The sequence below is a fragment of the Macrobrachium nipponense genome, chromosome 38 (assembly GCF_015104395.2).
Source record: "Macrobrachium nipponense isolate FS-2020 chromosome 38, ASM1510439v2, whole genome shotgun sequence".
Taxonomy (NCBI): domain Eukaryota; kingdom Metazoa; phylum Arthropoda; class Malacostraca; order Decapoda; family Palaemonidae; genus Macrobrachium; species Macrobrachium nipponense.
The window spans coordinates 15,799,919-15,819,424 of record NC_061098.1 but is presented as its reverse complement, the minus strand read 5'-3'; the positions used below and the strand labels follow the sequence as shown (position 1 = coordinate 15,819,424).

General features: G+C 44.4%; 1 pseudogene; it reads left to right on the top strand.

The window, feature by feature from the left end:
• Positions 1-19,506, top strand: part of LOC135209667 (exosome RNA helicase MTR4-like) — a 36,246-nt pseudogene that overhangs the window by 15,438 nt on the left and 1,302 nt on the right.

Genomic DNA, 19,506 nt, shown 5'->3' with positions numbered 1-19,506 from the left:
TTTGCTGTGTCACAAACCTCACTGCTACCTCAATTGTCATATGGTGTAAGAGACTTGAGAAAATGACAGAATTGCCTTTCAATGATAGCTTTAAGCTTTGTGTAAAGGATTGCACATCAAGCAGTATGCATGAGTAAAATCAGTATGAAATATTGTGGTTCCTTTATTATTTTGAAAATTTCCAGGATAAGTTTATGATAAACCCTTTTTGCATATTTTAACCTTTTCATAGTTAAATTGAATTTGTTTACAGTTTGCCCAGTGGATATGTTATCTCCACCACCAACCTTGCCATGTTGTATACACTGACTATCGGCCCACACCACTCCAACATTACATATTTCCTGCTGGTGGTGAAGGTATATACCTAGTTGTAGATGAGCACTCCAAGTTCGAGAAGACAATTTCAAACGCTGCCATGACCATTATTCAAATGGTCCAGAACAGGTATTGTGGCTTCATTGAAAAATACAATATACATAAGAGGTTTTGAATGTATTGCTATTGAATTGTTAATATTTTGAAGGTCAAAGTGAATTTTTTGTTTGAACCATTGTTTAAAACAATATTCTTGTAAATGGAAAAACGTTATAATATAATATTGTAGATTACTGTATCTTTGTCACATAACCACTTTTCCATATCTGCATTATGCCCTAAACTACTTCTGTTCAGTGCAGTATGTCCTGTACTCAAGAAGATGATACTATGTACTGTGTCGATGGACATAGTACGTACTCATAATTACATATGGAATAAACATTAACATGTTCTTGGGACTCAGAAAAAGAAATATTTGTGAAACCATCCTTTTTCATTAGATACTTTTTCTCTATGTTTCAGGCAGCTCCAAAAGGAAGGAAAGTTGGAGCTCAGCAAGCTGGTGACTGTTTTAAAATAGTAAAAATGATTATGGAGAGGAATTTTGCGCCTGTCATTATCTTCAGTTTTTCCAAAAAGGAGTGTGAAGCATATGCCCTACAGATGTCCAAATTAGACTTTAATCAACCAGAGGAAAGACACTTGTTGATGAAGTTTTTGAAAATGCCATTTCCATGATTTTATCAGATGAGGACAGGCAGCTGCCACAAGTTATTTCTGTGTTACCATTATTAAGAAGAGGAATTGGTATCCATCATGGAGGTACAGTATTTCTAAATGATTTGTGCTACCCTACTAATGAAACTGCAGTCATGTTGGTAAACTTTGGAAATAAAAATGTTTATTATACTCTGGCTTCATAAAATTAACCACAGTTTTACATGAGAAAATTACTTTTGGACATCTGAATGAAAAGCATACAAGCTGTTTTTTGGGGATTTCGTTACATCAGGAGGGCAGAACTCCTCTAACTCTCTGTGAAGTTTGGGTGCAACTTGTGGAGAAGTTGAGAATTCTTAAAAGTTCCCTTATGAAATACCATCCTTCATCGAAGGTTTTCATCTAACTTTGTTTGTTTCTCTGTTCACCAGGACTTTTACCCATCATAAAAGAAGCCATTGAGATTCTGTTTGGTGAAGGATTGATTAAAGCTTTGTTTGCAACTGAAACTTTTGCCATGGGTTTGAACATGCCTGCTAGAACTGTCCTCTTCACATCTGTACAAAAGTTTGATGGGCACAGATTTCAGATGGGTGAGATTATTACTTTACTTCAGTAATGGAATAGGTAGTTACTTCAGTAATGGAATAGGTATTAGCTTCTACTCTTGATTGAAATAGAGCATGCTATTTGTTGAAGTGATATGTGATCGTTTTTCAAGTTGATGGCTGTGTGAATACATTAGTACTTATAATAAAAAACTCAGTGTTATAAGATATATAGTATATAGGATATTTGTATTCTTCGAGGTCACTTCAGGAGAATATATTCAGATGTCTGGTCGAGCTGGCCGACGAGGAAAGGATGACAAGGGTATTGTAATCATGATGGTTGATGAAAAGCTGAACACTTCAGTGGTGAAAAACCTTGTTCATGTAAGTGGAAATTTGTGGTTGACTTTTCTCGTTAAGAATATTTTTATGCTAGTTATTGTAAGCTTTGCTTGTGTTTGTATGATTATATAAATGTTTCTCATCTTATTTCTAGGGAAAAGCAGATCCCATTGATTCAGCCTTCCATCTTACCTACAACATGGTTCTTAACCTGCTCGAGTTGAACAGATTAACCCTGAGTACATCTTGAAAGGTCCTTCTACCAGTTTCAGAATTTCTCAGCTATTCCTGAACTTTGTGATCGTAAGTATACAGACAAACATTATTTATTTAAAAATTAAGGATATTTCATCTTTCAGGTTATTAAGCAAAGTTGAAAAAAATTAACTCATTTTATTCGTAGGCAACTACATATATTCGAACTTCAACAAGCTCTTTCCATAAGCAAAAACTGTTTAAGTTTTAGGGTTTTGTAATCCTTTTTTCAACTAAACATTATGATTGCTATGATCTTGTCCACATCTTGGTTACCAATCTTTTAGGCTTTTAGGCTAAATGCTGTGAAATTTAGAAAACAGACTAGATGGAGTGTTAAACAGTTAAGTACGTACAGTATATAACTTCCTACTGGGTTGGATTTTGGCATTTTCCAATTTCTACTAACTGTTATACCTAATCCTTTGGACTTGAATTAATTCATATCAAATGGAATTTTTTCTGTACATTAGTATTTCTTTACTTCATGTTTCTGAAAACTAGAATAATTTTACTTTGTATTTTTCCTGAATTTTAGGTGTGGCAAAATCAGAGAAAGACTTGGAGAAAATGCAGATACCAAGAGAATCAGAAGTGGAGAGCTATTACAAGATTAAGCAAACCATCCACAATCTTAAGATGGAGCGTCATGCTTTCATGACAAGGCCAATATATATTATGCCTTTCTGCAGCCAGGGAGACTTTGTGTAGTAAGTGCATATGTCACTTTTTATTTCATGCTAAAGTAGGGGATACCACCTACACTGCTAGCATCCACCACCACACTAGATGCTAATAGAGCTTTATATAACAAAGAAAATCTTATTTTTTCAAATTAAAATTTGAGAAAATACTTGCATTGTGAAAGAAATTGCTATGCTGTTGTTTAAAGATAATATTTTGCTGTAGCTGTAATAAGTTGTATGTGTAGTATTTCAAAGTTTTAAACATTTTATTAGCTCTTCTCTTTTTTATATAAATGCAAGAATGTGGGAATTAAAGTATTTGATTGGTACTGTAATCTCACAGGGTCATTGGGATTTGCTAGTAAGCTAGTGTTGTAGCAGTATATTACTCAGTGATGTACCATTTCTTATTATTAAATCAAAAGTATTGTCTCCTTAGATAAAAAATAATGAAGATGACTTTGGCTGGGGAGTGGTGCTAACTTACAAGAAGAAAGAGGATAAGAAAAATCCATTGGAAGCTCCTGTTGTAACTATAGATGCCATTCTTCGAGTTTCAGAGGCGTCAGCAGCCAAGAAGGTAAGAATAAGTCCTTCATATTGCAGTGCAGATATTTTACAAGTACTACAGTGGTGATGATTTGAAGCTAGGGCATGAGAGTTTATGGTACACGAAACTCTTATCCATGGGGGCTGCAGTTCCTTTTATGAGAACAAAAAGTCATTAGTGAGCAATCAAGGAGTTTCAATACTTAGGCACTAGTACTACTGAGAGTTCAAGGGTTAGAGGTTTCCTGTTGGGAAGGAGTATACTACGTTAGGCTACTACAATGGTTCTAGTAGCTCTCATGGAAGAGAGGCTGTGTATAATTCCATATTGCAAGGTTGTTTCCAATCATTGGATGAAGTTTAGGATTGTGTACTATGCTTCTTGTTGTTGGAGAAATGTCTTACATTGTGCCACAGTATACGTACAAGTTTTGTAACTGCTTCCCATCGCCTGACTATCCAATTTTCTTATCGTTTTCCTTATTCCTGTTCGCTGTTATGGAAATTAATAACAGTGTCAAACTGCTGTGATTGTAGATATTGTTTACAGTGCTTCCCCTCACCTATAGGAAAAGTAACATAGATTGTTTGGAATTTTATACTACATAATTATTCATGCAAACATTTTCTTTCAGGTTACATCGGAACTGAAGCCTCCAAAAGCCGGGAGAAAAGAGTGAGCCAGTGGTGATGTCTGTTTACTAAAACTAGTTTCACGATATTTCTGCAGTAAGACTTAAAGTTACCCGAGGGACCTGAAGTCACTTGACCAGAGAGTGATGGTTATGAAAATGGTTCAGGTAAACGTTCAAGTTGATCACAGCCTTTATTTCTTATTCAGATCTGTGTCTGGTGTAAATATGTATTAAATACTACTGTTAAGAAATGTCATCAAAATGTAATGTGGCACATTGTTACCCCACTTTTTCCCGCTTCACTTTGTCACAGATTTTTGGGGAACATATTTTTTCACATTTTTGTGGGAACTTTAACCAATTCGCAAATTTTTCTATATCTATATCTTTAAATTATTACTAATTCGGTTTTTTTCTTCTTAAATTAGTCAGTGAACTGTTAAAATAGGCAGGTACAAGAGGTACATGGTATCTGGCAGTTATAAGCTTTTGTTTTGAAAGGGTTTTTCACTTCGCGGATCCACGACAGGTAGCAGTAAGGCGTGAATATAAATTTGCCTTACTTTGTCAATTCCTCTGTTTACAGGAGGCTCTAAGGCGTGTTCCTGAAGACCAGTTCCTTTTGGACCCAATCAGGAATATGAAGATAAGGATGAAGTGTTTGTTGATATTTGTGACAACTAGAAAAGTTCAGCGCTCGATTAGAATCTCACAAACTGCACAATGATCCACAGTGTGATGAGTTGTATGCTGTGTATGAAGAAAAGAATGGAGTGAGGCCAGTGCCTTTTTTAATTACATGTACTATTTGTTTATAACTGTCCCAGCTTTTTGTATTTTCCACTAAAAGTGACTTGTTGATAATCCTGACAGAAAGCTTATATATGATCATTATGGGGGAGAATTGAGTAAACACACTCCAGTCTGTCTGTCTTGTGTTTCTTTCCAACCCGTTTTGTTTATTGTAATTCCTTGTTATAAAAACAACATTGGTAAAGCAAAGTGATAACATAGGCATTGTGAAAACGTGGTAGCCATGAGTCTGATGGTGATTGTGTGGATAAATTTTTACATTATTTTCCTTGAGTAGATCATATTGAGTCAGTTGTCTTGGTATGGTTATCTTTTGTGTATGCAGATGTTTATGTTAATGAAGGATATTTCCAATCAAGCAGTTTTTACACGCTACTTTCACTCCAGTGTAGGAAATCATTGTTTCTGATTCATATGCTGCTTTTATGAATCTTATATAATCACTGCACTTCATACATTAAGATGCAATATATATTTTACTCCCAACTTTAATGTTAATCATTAATGGATTATTTTGATGCCGGTATATTAAATTGGATTACATTTGCAAATGCTATATATTTTCAGATGATGAAAGAGTACCAGAATGCTGAATAGACCTAAAGAAAGCTAAAAGTGTTTTGAAAATGGATGAATTAAAATGTCGTAAAAGAGTTCTGCGTCGTCTAGGATATGCAAACGGCTCAGGATGTCATCGAACGCAAAGGACGTGGTCGCATGCGAATTGTCAGCTGCTGACGAACTCCTCATTACTGAAATGCTTTTTAATGGTCTTTTTAACTTTTAAAAGACTTATCACGTACGTTTTTGTGTACTTTTATCAAGTGTGTCTTATACAAATGTAAAGATGACTTAAAAAATACCAAGTTTTAAAAAATCTATGGAAATATGTGAGATTACCATACAATATGAAATTTACACACATATGGTAGTATGTATTTGGAATGTACTATTAAGAGCATAACATCTTATCTAACATGATAACATTATATTTACAGCTGCTCAGACATGTGCTCTGTTTAAGCACCGTTTGTTTGTGATGAGAAGGGCACAGAAATGCCCAGGCTTGGTGAGGAATTATCAGGTCCACTTAGACAAATGCAAGACATGGCCCGACGCATAGCTCGTGTTAGTCACGAGTGTAAACTAGAAGTATGTTTACCAAGCTCTCTTTTCAGTTTTTGTTGACAAATTAGTGGTGAAATAGAAATACATTGATACTATATCCAGAGTAATGAAACAGCAATTTTGTAAGATGTATACTGTTGAATTTCTTGATTAAAGAGTAAATTTTGACAAACACATCTATTTCCAGATCAATGAAGACTTGTATGTAGAGCAGTTTAGACCTTTCCTTATGGATGTTGTTTACGAATGGTGTAACGGAGCATCCTTCCTGGAACTTTGCAAAAAGACAGATATTTTTGAAGGTGGGAGTTTGCATCAGTTTTTAATTCATTAAGTTTTTCTTTTAAAATCCTTTTTTGGCATCTGTGCACACACATATGTCTGGCATAAGCTTGCACTTATTTCACTTATACAGAATACAAATTTTCATGGTCTCAAACTACCATACATTACACACATTCCAAAACTAATTTTTTGAAATGCTGATGAAAAATGATATTGTTATGATACAATAAAGTTTTATACATACTTACCTGGCAGATATATACTTAGCTATTTGACTCCGTCGTCATCCGACAGAAATTCGAATTTCGCGCACACGCTACCTGTAGGTCAGGTGATCTACTTACCTGCCGCTGGGTGGCAGGACTAGGAACCATCCCCATGTTTCTATCATATTTTTTCTATACCGCCTGTCTCCTGAGGGGAGGTAGGGTGGGTATAATTTTGTATATATCTGCCAGGTAAGTATGTATAAAACTTTATTGTATCATAACAATATCATTTTTATACATTTAACTTACCTGTCAGATATATACTTAGCTGATTCACACATTGGAGGTGGGAAAGAGACAGCTAAATATAGAATCAAACAGGAATCACAACTATCGTTGTAGGTAATAAATAAATAAAACCTTGGTTCCTACCTGTTTAGACTGAAGACTTCATGAATACGTACAATCCAGGAGTCTAGACAGTCTCAAGAGCCTCAGCGAGATATTGATCTATGGCTAAGAGTTCTTGTGGTTCTGCCAAAGGGGTCTTACCCGCTACTTGGTAGATCCTGGAAGGACTACGTCAATGGGTGCTTATCCACTTACTTGACAAGACCTTATACAAGGAGCACAACATCGATCCCGATCACCCTCAACCTATCCATGTTAGTTCTAAGATTGCAAGAAGTTATCCCTAACCTCTTGCAAACGACCACAAACTCGAAACACAAACATTCGTACAGTAAAGTACAAAAATAAAAATAAAATTAAAAAAAAATGTTTGTACAATCTATTCAGTAAGACGTCTCTTGATTCCCCCCACTGATCCAAGCTCGGACGTCCGTACGCCAGCAAGCATACTAATCAGCAGAAAAAACCAACAACTCGTCTCACAAGGTAGATCTATGTACTATCAAAATTTTGAACAAATACAAATTTTTTTCTAAGGATCGTTATGTGCTCCCAGCCCCAGCACTGTATCGGCTGATACAAAAGGACCCAGAGAGAAACACTTTTCATATGTTACTTTAACGTCCTTGAGATAGTGCGATGCGAACACTGAATTACACCTCCAGTAAGTCGCATCCACAATGTCTTTTAAAGACATGTTCTTCTGAAATGCTAATGAAGTGGCTACCGCTCTAACCTCATGAGCCTTCACTCGGAGAGTCCTGAAAGAGTCTTCAGTGCAGTCATTATGAGCATCCGTAATAATGCTCCTCACAAGAATGCTAATGCATTTTTTGACATGGGTCTACTAGGATCCCTAACTGCGCACCACAGGCTTTGTTTACATCCGTTTTAGTTCAGTCTTCTTCTTTAAATAGAACTTCAAAGCTCTAACCGGACATAAAGATCTTTCTAATTCCTCTCCTACTAGATTTGAAAGTCCTTTAACTTCAAAAAAACTCTTTGGCCAGGTTTAGAGGGGTTCTCGTTCTTAGCCAGGAAACAGAGTCTGGAAAGAACCACAATTGCCGCATCGCTCTTAAATCCTACTCGAGAATCTAGAGCGTGTATTTCACTAATTCTCTTCGCAGTCGCTAACGACAACAAGAAAATACATTTTCTCGTTAGATCTCTAAACGACGCGTTGAGAGGAGGTTCAAATCTACTAGATGATAGAAATCTCAAAACTACATCTAGGTTCCAGTTCGGAGTGCGAGGAGAAAAGGTTTTTGAGGTTTCAAAAGATCTAATAAGATCGTGGAGGTCATTATCTTCTGCAATTCTCAACCTCTGTTTCGAAATACGGCCGAAAGCATACTTCGATAACCTTTAATGGTAGAAACTGATAATTTTGATTCTTCCCTAAGGAAAATCAAGAAATCAGCTATGTTGGTCACAGAGGTATCGGAAGAGGACAGTTTATTCTTCTTACACCATCTTCTAAATACATCCCATTTTGATTGGTAGACCCGAATAGTTGAAGATCTCCGGGCCCTAGCAATTGCTTTTGAAGCTTTGCTTGAAAAGCCTCTCGCTCTGACAAGTCTTTCGATAGTCGAAAGGCAGTCAGAGCGAGAGCGGGGAGGTTTTGATGGTACCTCTCGAAATGGGGTTGTTTGAGAAGATCTCTCCTGTGTGGAAGAGATCTTGGGAAGTCGACTGTCCATTCCTGTACCTCTGTGAACCAATCTTGAGACGGCCAAAAGGGAGCGATGAGTGTTAATCTCGTCCTCTTGATGCCGCAAACTTTTCTTAACACCACTCCTAACATTTTGAAGGGGGAAATGCGTACGCATCTAGGCCTGACCAGTCCAGTAGCATGCGTCCACCGCTATCGCTCTCGGGTCTTCCACTAAGGAGCAAAAGTTCTCTATCCTTCTGGATAGGTAGGTGGCGATAGGTCTATATGTGGACTGGCCCACAGGGACCACAGAGCTTGACACACCTGAATGTGAAGGGTCCATTCTGTGGGGAGAACTTGGTTTAACCTGCTTAGCCTGTCTGCTCTGATGTTCTTCTCTTCCTTTCACGAATCTTGTGAGTTTTTTTTTAAGAGTCACTTTCTTTTCTTTTGCCCATACAACAGCTCTTTTGTTATAGTGGAACAGAGAAAGAGAGTGAGTTCCCCCTGTTTCTTGATATAGGCCAACGCTGTGGTGTTGTCCGAGTTGACCTGTACCACTTGACCTAACACCTGTGTCTCGAAGGCTTTTAGAGCTAGAAGAACGGCATAAAGTTCTTTGGAGTTTATATGCCAGTCTAGCTGATCCTTCCTCCATTGGCCTGATATTTCTTTTGTCCCTAGAGTCGCTCCCCATCCCTTCTCTGAAGCGTCTGAGAACAAGATTAGGTTTGGGTTCCGAACTTCTAGACAAGCCCTCGTTCTTTTCTAAGGGAAAAATCCACCACTTCAGATGATTCTTTACTTCCAGAGGAATACTGAAAGTGTCCGAAAGCTGTCCGTTCTTCAACTCCAAATTCTTCTTAAGAAGAATTGAAGAGGGCGAAGGTGGAGTCTTCCTAGCGAAATGAACTGTTCTAGTGAGGAAAGGGTTCCCAGAAGACTTAACCACTCCCTCACCGACTCCGTTCTTTCTCTAGGAAGCTCGAGATTTTTTTGTAATCCCCGAGCAATCCTTTCCTGGGACGGAAAAGCCCGAAAACCCCGAGAATCCATCCGAAAATCCCCAAATAGACTAAGTTCTGACTGGGGATCATCTGCGATTTCTCGAGGTTCACGAGTAATCCTAACGTCTTGCTAGGTTCAAAGTAGACTGTAGGTCCTCCAAACACCGTTTCTCTGACTTGGCCCGGATTAGCCAATCGTCGAGATACATTGAGATGCGGTATCCCTTCTAAATGAAGCCATTTGGCCACGTTCCGCATCAGATACGTAAATACTGAGGGGCGGTCGATAGGCCGAAGCACAAGGCCCTGAATTGGAAGATTTGTCCTTGAACAACAAATCTTAGATATTTTTCTTGACGATGGGTGAATCGGAACATGAAAGTAAGCATCCTGAAGGTCCAGGGGATACCATCCAATCTCCCTGACGTAGGGAAGTACAGAACTGAAGCTGAAGTCTCCATGGAGAACTTCTTTTTCTCCACGTACCTGTTCAGGACGCTTACATACTAGACGGGTCTCCATCCCCCCGAAGCCTTTGGAACCAAGAAAAGGCGGTTGTAAAACCCCGGGAGAAAGGATCTTGCACTAGCTCTATAGCATCTTGTCCCTCATCGACACCACCGTCTGGAAGGAGAGTCTCGTTTCAGTCCAGGGTCCTTGTAAACTCGTCGACAAATCCTTTGGAGATGTTGCGAAAGGAGGTCTGTCTACGAAGGGAATGATGTACCCCTTCTGTAGGACAGACAGAGTCCAGGGATCTGCTTCTCTACGGACCAGGCATCCAGAAAGTAATTGAAGTCTGGCCCCTACCTGTGCTTGGAGACATGGCTGCTATTTGCTCTTTTTAAAAGAGCGGAAGGAAGACCTCCCTCGCTTGTCGAAGGGTCTTCTCTCCGAAGTTGATCGAGTTGAAGGGGCTCCACGAAAGGGCACCACTGGAGTCCGAGCCACCTTCTTCTGAGTCTTACTGCAGGTCTACTTTTCTTTGTAGATTGTACAAGAAGGTCCTGCGTAGCCTTTTCCGACAAGGATCTCGCAACATCCTTCACTAAAGATGAAGGAAACAGATGTTTTCTGACCGAGGTGCGAATAATAAAGCGGACCTCTGAGAAGGAGAAACTCCTTTCGTTAGGAAGGAACTGTAAAATGACAATTTGTCAAAAATTGCATTTTTCCTAACTATACAAACCTGAGGTCCTTTAACAATAGGAAGTAGCTAGCGGCAGCTGGAACGGTCGTAAGCTTCGAACAAGGGGAGAAAGGTAGTTAACTGCTTGTCCGACAGTCGCGCGCCGCGCGACTGGGAGGTAAACAAATCACTTTTTGCTTTTGGCCCATGCAAAATACGCAGAGAGAGGGGTGGCATGAGGAGGGACCATATCTAAAGGACCTCAGGTTTGTATAGTTAGGAAAAATGCAATTTTCGACAAATTGTCATTTGTTCTGATACGTAATACAAACCATCGGTCCTTTAACAATAGGAAGACTCACTTCTTGGTGGGAGGAATCTGAGTCTTTTGATGAACAGACTGGTGTTCGTCCATCCCTGGAATGCCTCCCTGGTCGTAAGAGCGAGGGAGGGATCCAAGCCTCTGTCCGATTGATCGGGGTGTGCACCGCAGGATCAATGGTCAGACCTCTGGGCCGAGTACTAAGAGAGAGGCAAGCGTATCTCTTCGTACCCGCAAGCAAGAAACTTGTTCCTGTTTGCAAGAGGCAACATAAAGTATGGGTTGTCTCAAGCTGGCATCCACTTCCTCCCCCTTGTTGGAGGAAGTGGTGGTATATACGCTCCTATCCTAGTGAAAGGGATAGGATGGGGCTCTGTTGAGTAGCTCACCTGCATCTTGTCCTTATCCAGCAGGGTGACGACCGTGCCCTCTAACCACAGGTAGAGGGGAAGAAAAAGATGGGAAGAGGAGCCAGTCACACTCTCATTCACTCATCCATTCTTATGGTCACACCAGGACTCGATGCTGTTCAGCCTGCGAGGGTCTGGGTTCGCTACACAACGTGTTGAGCAGCCACCACGGGTCCCAAGGAAAAAGGATCCAAGGACCTGTGGGCAATATCCCGAAGGTAGAAGGAAGGGCATGTGGTCTGGTTGACCAGACCCCTGCCTTCAGTACCTGCGCCACGGAGAAGTTCTTGCGGACAAGGCAGCATCTCCTTCGCATCGAAGGCGGTGAAGTCCATTGGGGAGGAGGGTATTGTGAAGGACTCGAACCAATCGTCAGTTACCGAAGGGTTCTGAGTCTTCGCTACGAAGAATCGGTACGAAATCGAGCGTCACAAATCCCCATCCCTTTGTGCTTGACTTCTCAAGAGAAGTCATGCAGTTTACCTAAGACGAAAAGAAGGGAATAGTGTATGACCTATCCCTCTTCTCGACTTTGGTTATGTACAGTACTCATACTGACAAGCTATTAGACGAAGTAATGATTGCTCTGGAACAACCGAACTAAGTCCACAGCATAGTTTCGTAAACTGACTCGGGCGCTCTGACAGCTGCCGACTGACTGGTTCGGAATCAGTAGAGGCAAGTTGTCCAAGCATCCGGGTAAGTCACGTGACCTTCGCCCTTTAAAGAGTTATGCTGAGAGACCAACAAATAAAATATTTGTTAGTCACCGATGCCGGACGGCGCGGCGATGATTCTCTTAATGCATAAGCTCAAAAGGCGAAAGTCAATTGCCTTCAAAAGACCGAGGTCCCTGATGGCAAGAAAATGTCATAGACGTTGAATCTCAGCTTAAGGAGAAACAACACTATGTGACGTTGAAGACGAAGGTAGGCAATGAATGCAACCTACGTCTTCCAGCTGAATCGAGAGAAGGAATCTCAAGATTCTAAAACCTGTGCTTACAAATGACTGAAAACGCTAACCGCCATTTCATTGCTGTCCGTTGTGCAATGAAAGCGGGGCGTTCTTCAGTAATGAAACACAGGGGAGAGCCGCTTGAAGAACTGCTTCTCATGGGCGCGAACGTTTGGAAGTAGAGCTGGCAGGTGTGGGAGTAGGCGATGTCTTTCATCAATACATCTGCTAATCCGGGGTGAACAATGAACAATTGTACACCTCCGAATACAAGATATTTTGAGGACAAACTCAGATTCCGCAAAAATCATTCGCATTATCGGGATACGATGCAGCAAGAGACTATTACAGATTTTGTTACCGTGCGGTAAACAGAAAGATGAGAGTCGAATAGATATCTCTGTTTAAAATTCTCGCAATACCGAAGACGATGAATACTAGCGTTTCACAGCAGTAGATGGTCATTCATGTATGCGAGAATCCCCGTTAATCAGAGACTTAAGTCCGTGATTGTTGGGCAGAGATACGGTTGTTATTCAATCAAAGCAGGTGAGAAAGACATAAACAACCGTCTACCTCAAAGCGGCAGCTGATACTGAAATGCCTCGGGCAATTCAATACGCAGTAGCTGTCGCTGACTCGTCATCCTGAGTTTTGCCAAGTAATCCTTTCCACGAAGGAATGCGTTCGGCTAGAACCACCGAGCATAAAAAGATATGCTCGAGCAATTATATTTAGCGAAACGAATTTCGGTAAATATAAAAGCTTAAATGGTGTTGTTGTGACAACACCATAAGTATATAAAATTGAAACTGGAAACTCCTGGGAGGTTGCAGGCAACCCAGGGTTGCAGTTCAATTAGAATACTTTTTCGTCTAAGTCGCAATCCGTAGAATAACCAGGATATGCGCCTACCCTCGGACCATTCAACTGCTTAGCAGAATCATGTCGCGAGGTTAATATACGTAGTATATTTGTAGGATTCTGAACAACGATCTCCATCCTAAATTCTTTCCTTCAAGAAAAACAAAAATAAGGATTGGAGATCGACCACCTTCGTTCTCTATTAAAGAGAGTGAAGGAGAAGTCTTCCTCGAAGGAAAGCTTCAATGGTGAACAGAATACTAAGACGATAGTTCCAGCCAAACTGGATATTCCCGTCCGTTCTTCTCTATTCCAGGTTGGTCGCCTACTGTGAGATAGTCTTCTTTCAGCAGCAGTCTTCTCCCTAATGCTAGAAATTCCAGGAATTCGAGCATAGGCGAGGTTCCCGATTATCGTGTACATATCGGGGATTCTCGTCTCGCTCACTTTGGGACCGTGGTCTCGCCTAAGTGTTTGGAGATCGTAAGAAACTCTAACACTCTGAATGCGCTAGAAATTCCGTAGAATTCTAAGCAGTCTGCGAAACCCCACCGAATTCGTCAAACGATATCGGCTGGTGGTCCTCTCGATTCCCGTAGAAATCGAGAATGGGGCAGGATCCCTCCTCAACGACCGGGGCTTACGTCAGGTAGGACCCGAAGGTCCCCCCTGGTAGCGCAGTCCCCAACGTGGGATCCTACAGAGAAATCTCTGTAGGATCCTTCCCCTTTCCCTCGTAGCCGTAAGGAGAGAGGGAATGGGGGAGGAATTGGATACTCGCTCGCCTTCCCAGTGGAACTAGCAGTTGGAGAAGAGTAGGAGCAGCCATCGCCTTGCGGCGATGCCTCTCAGAGTCTGGGAAAACGTATCGTCAGGAGAAAACGTTTTCCCGAGGAGGGTTACGAACTCTCACTGTAGGTAAGGGTCTGCCGCCACTGTGAACGTCGTCTGGGTGGGGCTGATCGACACCTGACAGGAGAGAGCCGATACCGTCCTCCGACTCATTCCAGTCCTCGTCGAGGTCGAAAACCTCTCAGGAGGGACCGAAGGAGTATTTAAATACGGTGTCCGAAGACACGTAGAAACGCCGCTGTCGCAGTAGAGGAGGTGGAAGTAGCTTGATCGACCGGCCAGAACTGAGAGAGCCTTCTTGTCCGGAGACGAGAGACTCTGGTTCAAGACAGAATCGGCAAGCTCCGATCGCGGCAAACCCACCGTCGGTTTGGGTTCCCTCTCGGTGGGGCCCCAAAACGACTCGAGCAGAGACATGGGCTCTGCTGGTGGGAGCGGCGATCCTTCCCACCCCCGGTCGTTGTGCTGACGAATCAGTGCAATAACCTGGGGTAAAGTTACTCTGAATCTCGGAAGTTACAGCGTCTTGAGGAGGTAGGACCGTCCAGTCCCTCCAACAAGAGCAGCTCCCAGGACCCCTCCCTCCCCTTCAGAAGAAGGGCCAGCAACAGATCCCTGACGGTTGCCTCCAATCACTTGCGCGTACGTCCTGGTTGGTCCTAAGACCAACCTGGCACGTTGCGGCGTCGTGACGGGATCGTTGAGCGGCCGCATCTCTCACGATCACTCCTATATACCTCGCTCTTCCTGGCGTATGCCGAGGAAGTTGAAGGTATCGGAGAGACAGAAACTGACGCTAACCACCCCCCTCTCCCCTTGACGGTCGCCTCCAATCACTTGCGCGTACGTCCTGGTTGGTCCTAAGACCATACGTGGCACGTGCGGCGTCGTGACTGGATCGTGAGCGGCGCACCTCTCACGATCACTCCTAGCTACCTCGCTCTTATCCCCGGTGTAGCCCGAGGAAGTTGAAGGTAGTGGAGGGACAGACCTGACGCTCCCCCCCCGCTCGCTGGCAGGACCAGCGTACGTGGGGGGCTTGCAGCCGATCACCAACCCGCGGTGGGGATCGATCTGCAGGCCTGGCCGTGCCGCCGCACCTGTGGCGAGCGGCTCGACTGAGAACGTCGACGCTGATGTCTAGCGTCAGGCGAGCTGTTGCTGGTTACCGTCTCCGCCCGGTCCCGATGGGAGCGGCGTCAGGTCGACCTGCTAGGCTCGTTGTCGCGGTGAGAACCGGCGAGCGTCTCTCGGCGCGTCGAGCCGCTGGTACCAAGCCGTGGCTGTTACCGACGACCGCGGGGACCCCTTCCTCGCCTCAACCCGTGGCTGGTCAGCGACCGTCACGTCAACAACGAGCAGCCAGCTGGTCGCTGCGAGAGCGTCCACTGGCCTAGCGAGAGTCGTCTGCACGACACTCGCCAGTCTTCTGCTCCGCGCTTAGGTCTTGGCGGCGAGCGAGCTCGAGTGTCAAGACTTTGGCTGGACGGTCTCCCGCGGGAGACCGTCCACTCGGTACTTCTCGCTAACGAGAAGCCGAGGCTGATCCTGGTTTAGCGGCAGAACCGCTAAAACCAGGCGAGGAAGTGCCAGCCGAAGCTGGTACTCCTCTGGTCCCCGTCTTCTTCTCCTTGGTCAGAAGAAAAGACGGGCCCTGTTCCCGAGGGAGGGCAGGAGGGACCAGCAGAAGAGCTCCCCGAATCGCCGGAGCGAGACGGGCCCTTAGAAGGTCCCGAAGGAGTTCTTCTTAGGGGGGAAAAAAAACCCGGGTTACCAGCTGGTCGCTGCAAGAGTCAGGCCGCTGGCTGGCAAGAGTCACCTGAGCGTCTCTCACCCGCCTTCTGCTCCGTGCCGCGTCTTGGCGCCGAGCGAACTCTGGCCGCCGAAACACTTGGCTGCACGTCTCCCAGAGGGAGAACGTACACCTCGGGATCTCTCGCGAACGAGAGACCGAGCCGGAACCTGGCGTAGCGGGCAATCGCGCTAGCACAGGCGAGGAAGTACCAGAGCTAACCGATACTCCTCTGTGGGACCCCGTCTATCTCTTCCTTACGGAAGGGGAGACGGGCCCCGCTCCCGAAGGAGCATGGAGGACCAGCAGAAGGACCCCCCGTCCCACCGAGGTGGGACGGGCCCTTAGAAGTTCCCGAAGGAGACTTCTTAGGGGGGAAGGCAGCCTTCTTCTTCTTCGGCTTATGGCCTTAGAAGTCGAAGGCGGGGAAGAGGCAGCAGCAGACGATGAAGACGAAGATGGACAGCTTCCTCTTCTCCTCTTCCTCGTCAGCTCTCGCAGGACAGTCGTCAGGTCCTCCATCCAGGAGGGAGCCGGGGCAGTTGCCGAAGCAAAAGGGCGGGCCCGACTGCACCTGTCGGAAGGAACCTGGGACTGGGGAAGACACCACCGTGGGCAGGACCAGCATGGGACAGGCACAGGAATCAGGAGCGACAGGAACAGCAACCAGCTCAGGAGCGGCCAGGAACAGCGGTGGCAGCGGTAGACCCAGAAGGGACAGCCAAGCCAACAGCGGGAATCACATCAGCGGCAGGTACGGCAGGCCCAGCGATCGCCTCGTAGAATCATCGGCAGTCAGCGGAACCTGGGTCCTGGCGGCCGGTCCAGGGGCGAGCTGCTGAACAGCGGAAGTCTGGGGCAGGCAACACGAAGAAAAAACAGGCGGCGGCGGCAACCCCACCTCGGTACGGCTGCGGCCTAGTAGCGGCAGACGGCGTCATCGACAACAGCATGGAGAGTGTAGACCAGGAGGGGGGGAGCAGCATAAGCGGCCGTGGTAGTAGTGGAGACCGCCCCAGACCTCGCTAGACGCTGCAGCAGCCCGTGGATGCTAGGCACGCCCTGCCTCCGCGGTGGTCCATACCTGTCCAAGGTCGTCTCCCACGGATGTAGCACCTGCGGTAACATATAGATTAGTTAAGAGGGGTTCCCTCACGCACGGGGGAAGACATGCCCACCCCGAACGCAAGGAAGACCCCAAATACAAAATACAACGAAGAAGCTAGCGGGGGGCAGGAAGGAAGACAAGAAGAATCGGATACCAAGGGAGTCGCGGGAGAGCTTTCGACGACTTCCTGGCAGACCTTCGCTTCCCCTACCCCGCACAGCAGTGAAAAGTTAATATGGAAAATGAAAACAGAAATACTGCCCTTGCGATTCACTTCATAGAACTTAAAGGGGAAAAGATCAATTCCCGGGTAAGAACGGAAACTTGATCCAATAATATGATGCTATCATAAAATATATATGAAAATGAAACAGAATACTGCACTTGCGATTTCATTTCACATAAAAAAAATCGTAAGGATCAATTCCCGGGTAAGAACGAAAATTGATCCAAATTAAATTTCATGCAAATAAATAAATGAAAATGAAAAGAATATTGCAATTGCGAATCCACTTTCATTGCATTCTATTATACAAAATTAAAAGGCTCGTGCCGAGCGCAAACACACTCTCGGTAACGAACGCACGGGCAAACATATAATGAAAACGAGAGTACTTACATTTTTCATTACACACTCCCGCCCAAAATACATGACTCGGCGCGAGCGCGTTCGCCCTCGGCACCGAGGCATAATTCAAGGGTTCAATTCATGAAAAGAGAGGAAATCGCCGCATCTACGGCGATAACTCCATGTTTTGGTTCATAATTAAGTAATGAAAATGAAAAACAGTGTACTTACAGTTTCATTTTCAAGTCAAACAAACCATTAGTAGAAAAACACAATATAACAAAGCATACGACGATGAAGAAGGGCAGCAGAGCGATGACGAACACGTCCTTCACACCCGCGGCCGAAAGAAAGCAAAACGTGATTTGTTTACCTCCCAGTCGCGCGGGCGCGCGACTGTCGGACAAGCAGTTAAAACTACCGTTCTCCCCTTGTTCGAAGCTTACGACCGTTCCAGCTGCCGCTAGCTACTTCCTATTGTTAAAGGACCGATGGTTTGTATTACGTATCGGAACAAAAGATCTTTTCTTCAACATCCCAGATCCAAAAAAAGAGCCGCCAACTCACCAGAACCATCTTGCACAGCCTTATCCATGCAAGATAGGACACTGTGCAAAGTTTCTGGATCTAGAAAATCTGGCTCACTCGTCTTCTAGCCAGCACCCCAAGAGACCAATCCAAGAAGTTGAATACCTCTAAGACGTGAAAAATTCCCTTAAGGTGCTGATCTAACTCCGACATACTCCAGGACGCCTTTGCTGAATTGAGAGACTGTCTTCTCACAGACTCTACAAGACTCGAGAAATCTGAATCTGCCGACGAAGGGAGCATCAATCCCATCGCCTCTTCTGTCTTATACCAAATGCCTATCGTTTTTTTTCCGTTTTGTGGTAACTTTTCCCCGTCAGTTTGGAGGAGAGCAATAAACCGTTCTCAAAGTTTCCTTTTTAGATAAAAAAGCCACGAATCTAAAGACTGGAGGGCTTTCTTCATTGAGATCGCCGGTTTCATCTTTAAGAAAGCCGAGGATTTCGGGGTTTTTGTGCTCGAAAACAGAGATCTCGGCGAAGGAGGAGCTGCAGGACTAAGAGAATCGCAAAACTCCTCTAGAAGTAACGAGAGGCTAAAAAAAAACTTTATAATTGGAAAGTCCCGTCGTAGGTTGAAACTTCTTCCTCAGAAATCTCTTCCAGTTCCAGGTTAGAAGGAGATCGCTCTTTCCTGACCGATTCTACTATCAGGAGAAGCCGCTCCCGTGGGAGGCGTCCTGCTTCTTGCTGGTGTCAACCGCTTAGGAGCGTCCTCGCGCTTGTCTGACGGACTCTTTCCTGAGAGGCGTCCTGCTTCTTGTTGACGTCTCGCGCCTCGAAGCGTCCTGGCTCTTGCCTCGCACCTCGCTCCTGGGAGGCGTCATGCTTCTGGCTGGCGTCAACCGCTTTGGAGCGTCCTGACGCTTGCCTGACGACTCTCTCCTGAGAGGTTGTCCCTACTTTTTGTTGACGTCTCGCGCCTCGTAGCGTCCTTGGCTCTTGCCTGGATCCTCGTTCCTGGAGGCTCCTGATTCTGGATGGCATGACGCGCCTATCTTGACGCTCGCGCCTGGCTGACGTTTCACGTCTCGCAAACTCGACGCTCTTGTCTGGCGTCTCGTGCTTGCGCTTTGACAGGAGAACGGATCCTGCTCGGCCTACTATGCAAGGCTGATGAATCCGATTCCAAATCAGAGGAAGACAAAATACTATGGCGAGTCTGACCCTCGATAGCCTAGACTTCTTAATAGGCAGGAAATCGTCTTTCCTTCTGGGAGGGTCTTTAATTTACAGAACTCCCACAAGAGAAGTGATGGAATCCTGCATAGTGCGAAGGATTCTTTTAGTCTCTTCATTATTGTCTACCCTCGTTGTTTAATTACTGGATGGTCCTCCTCTTGAA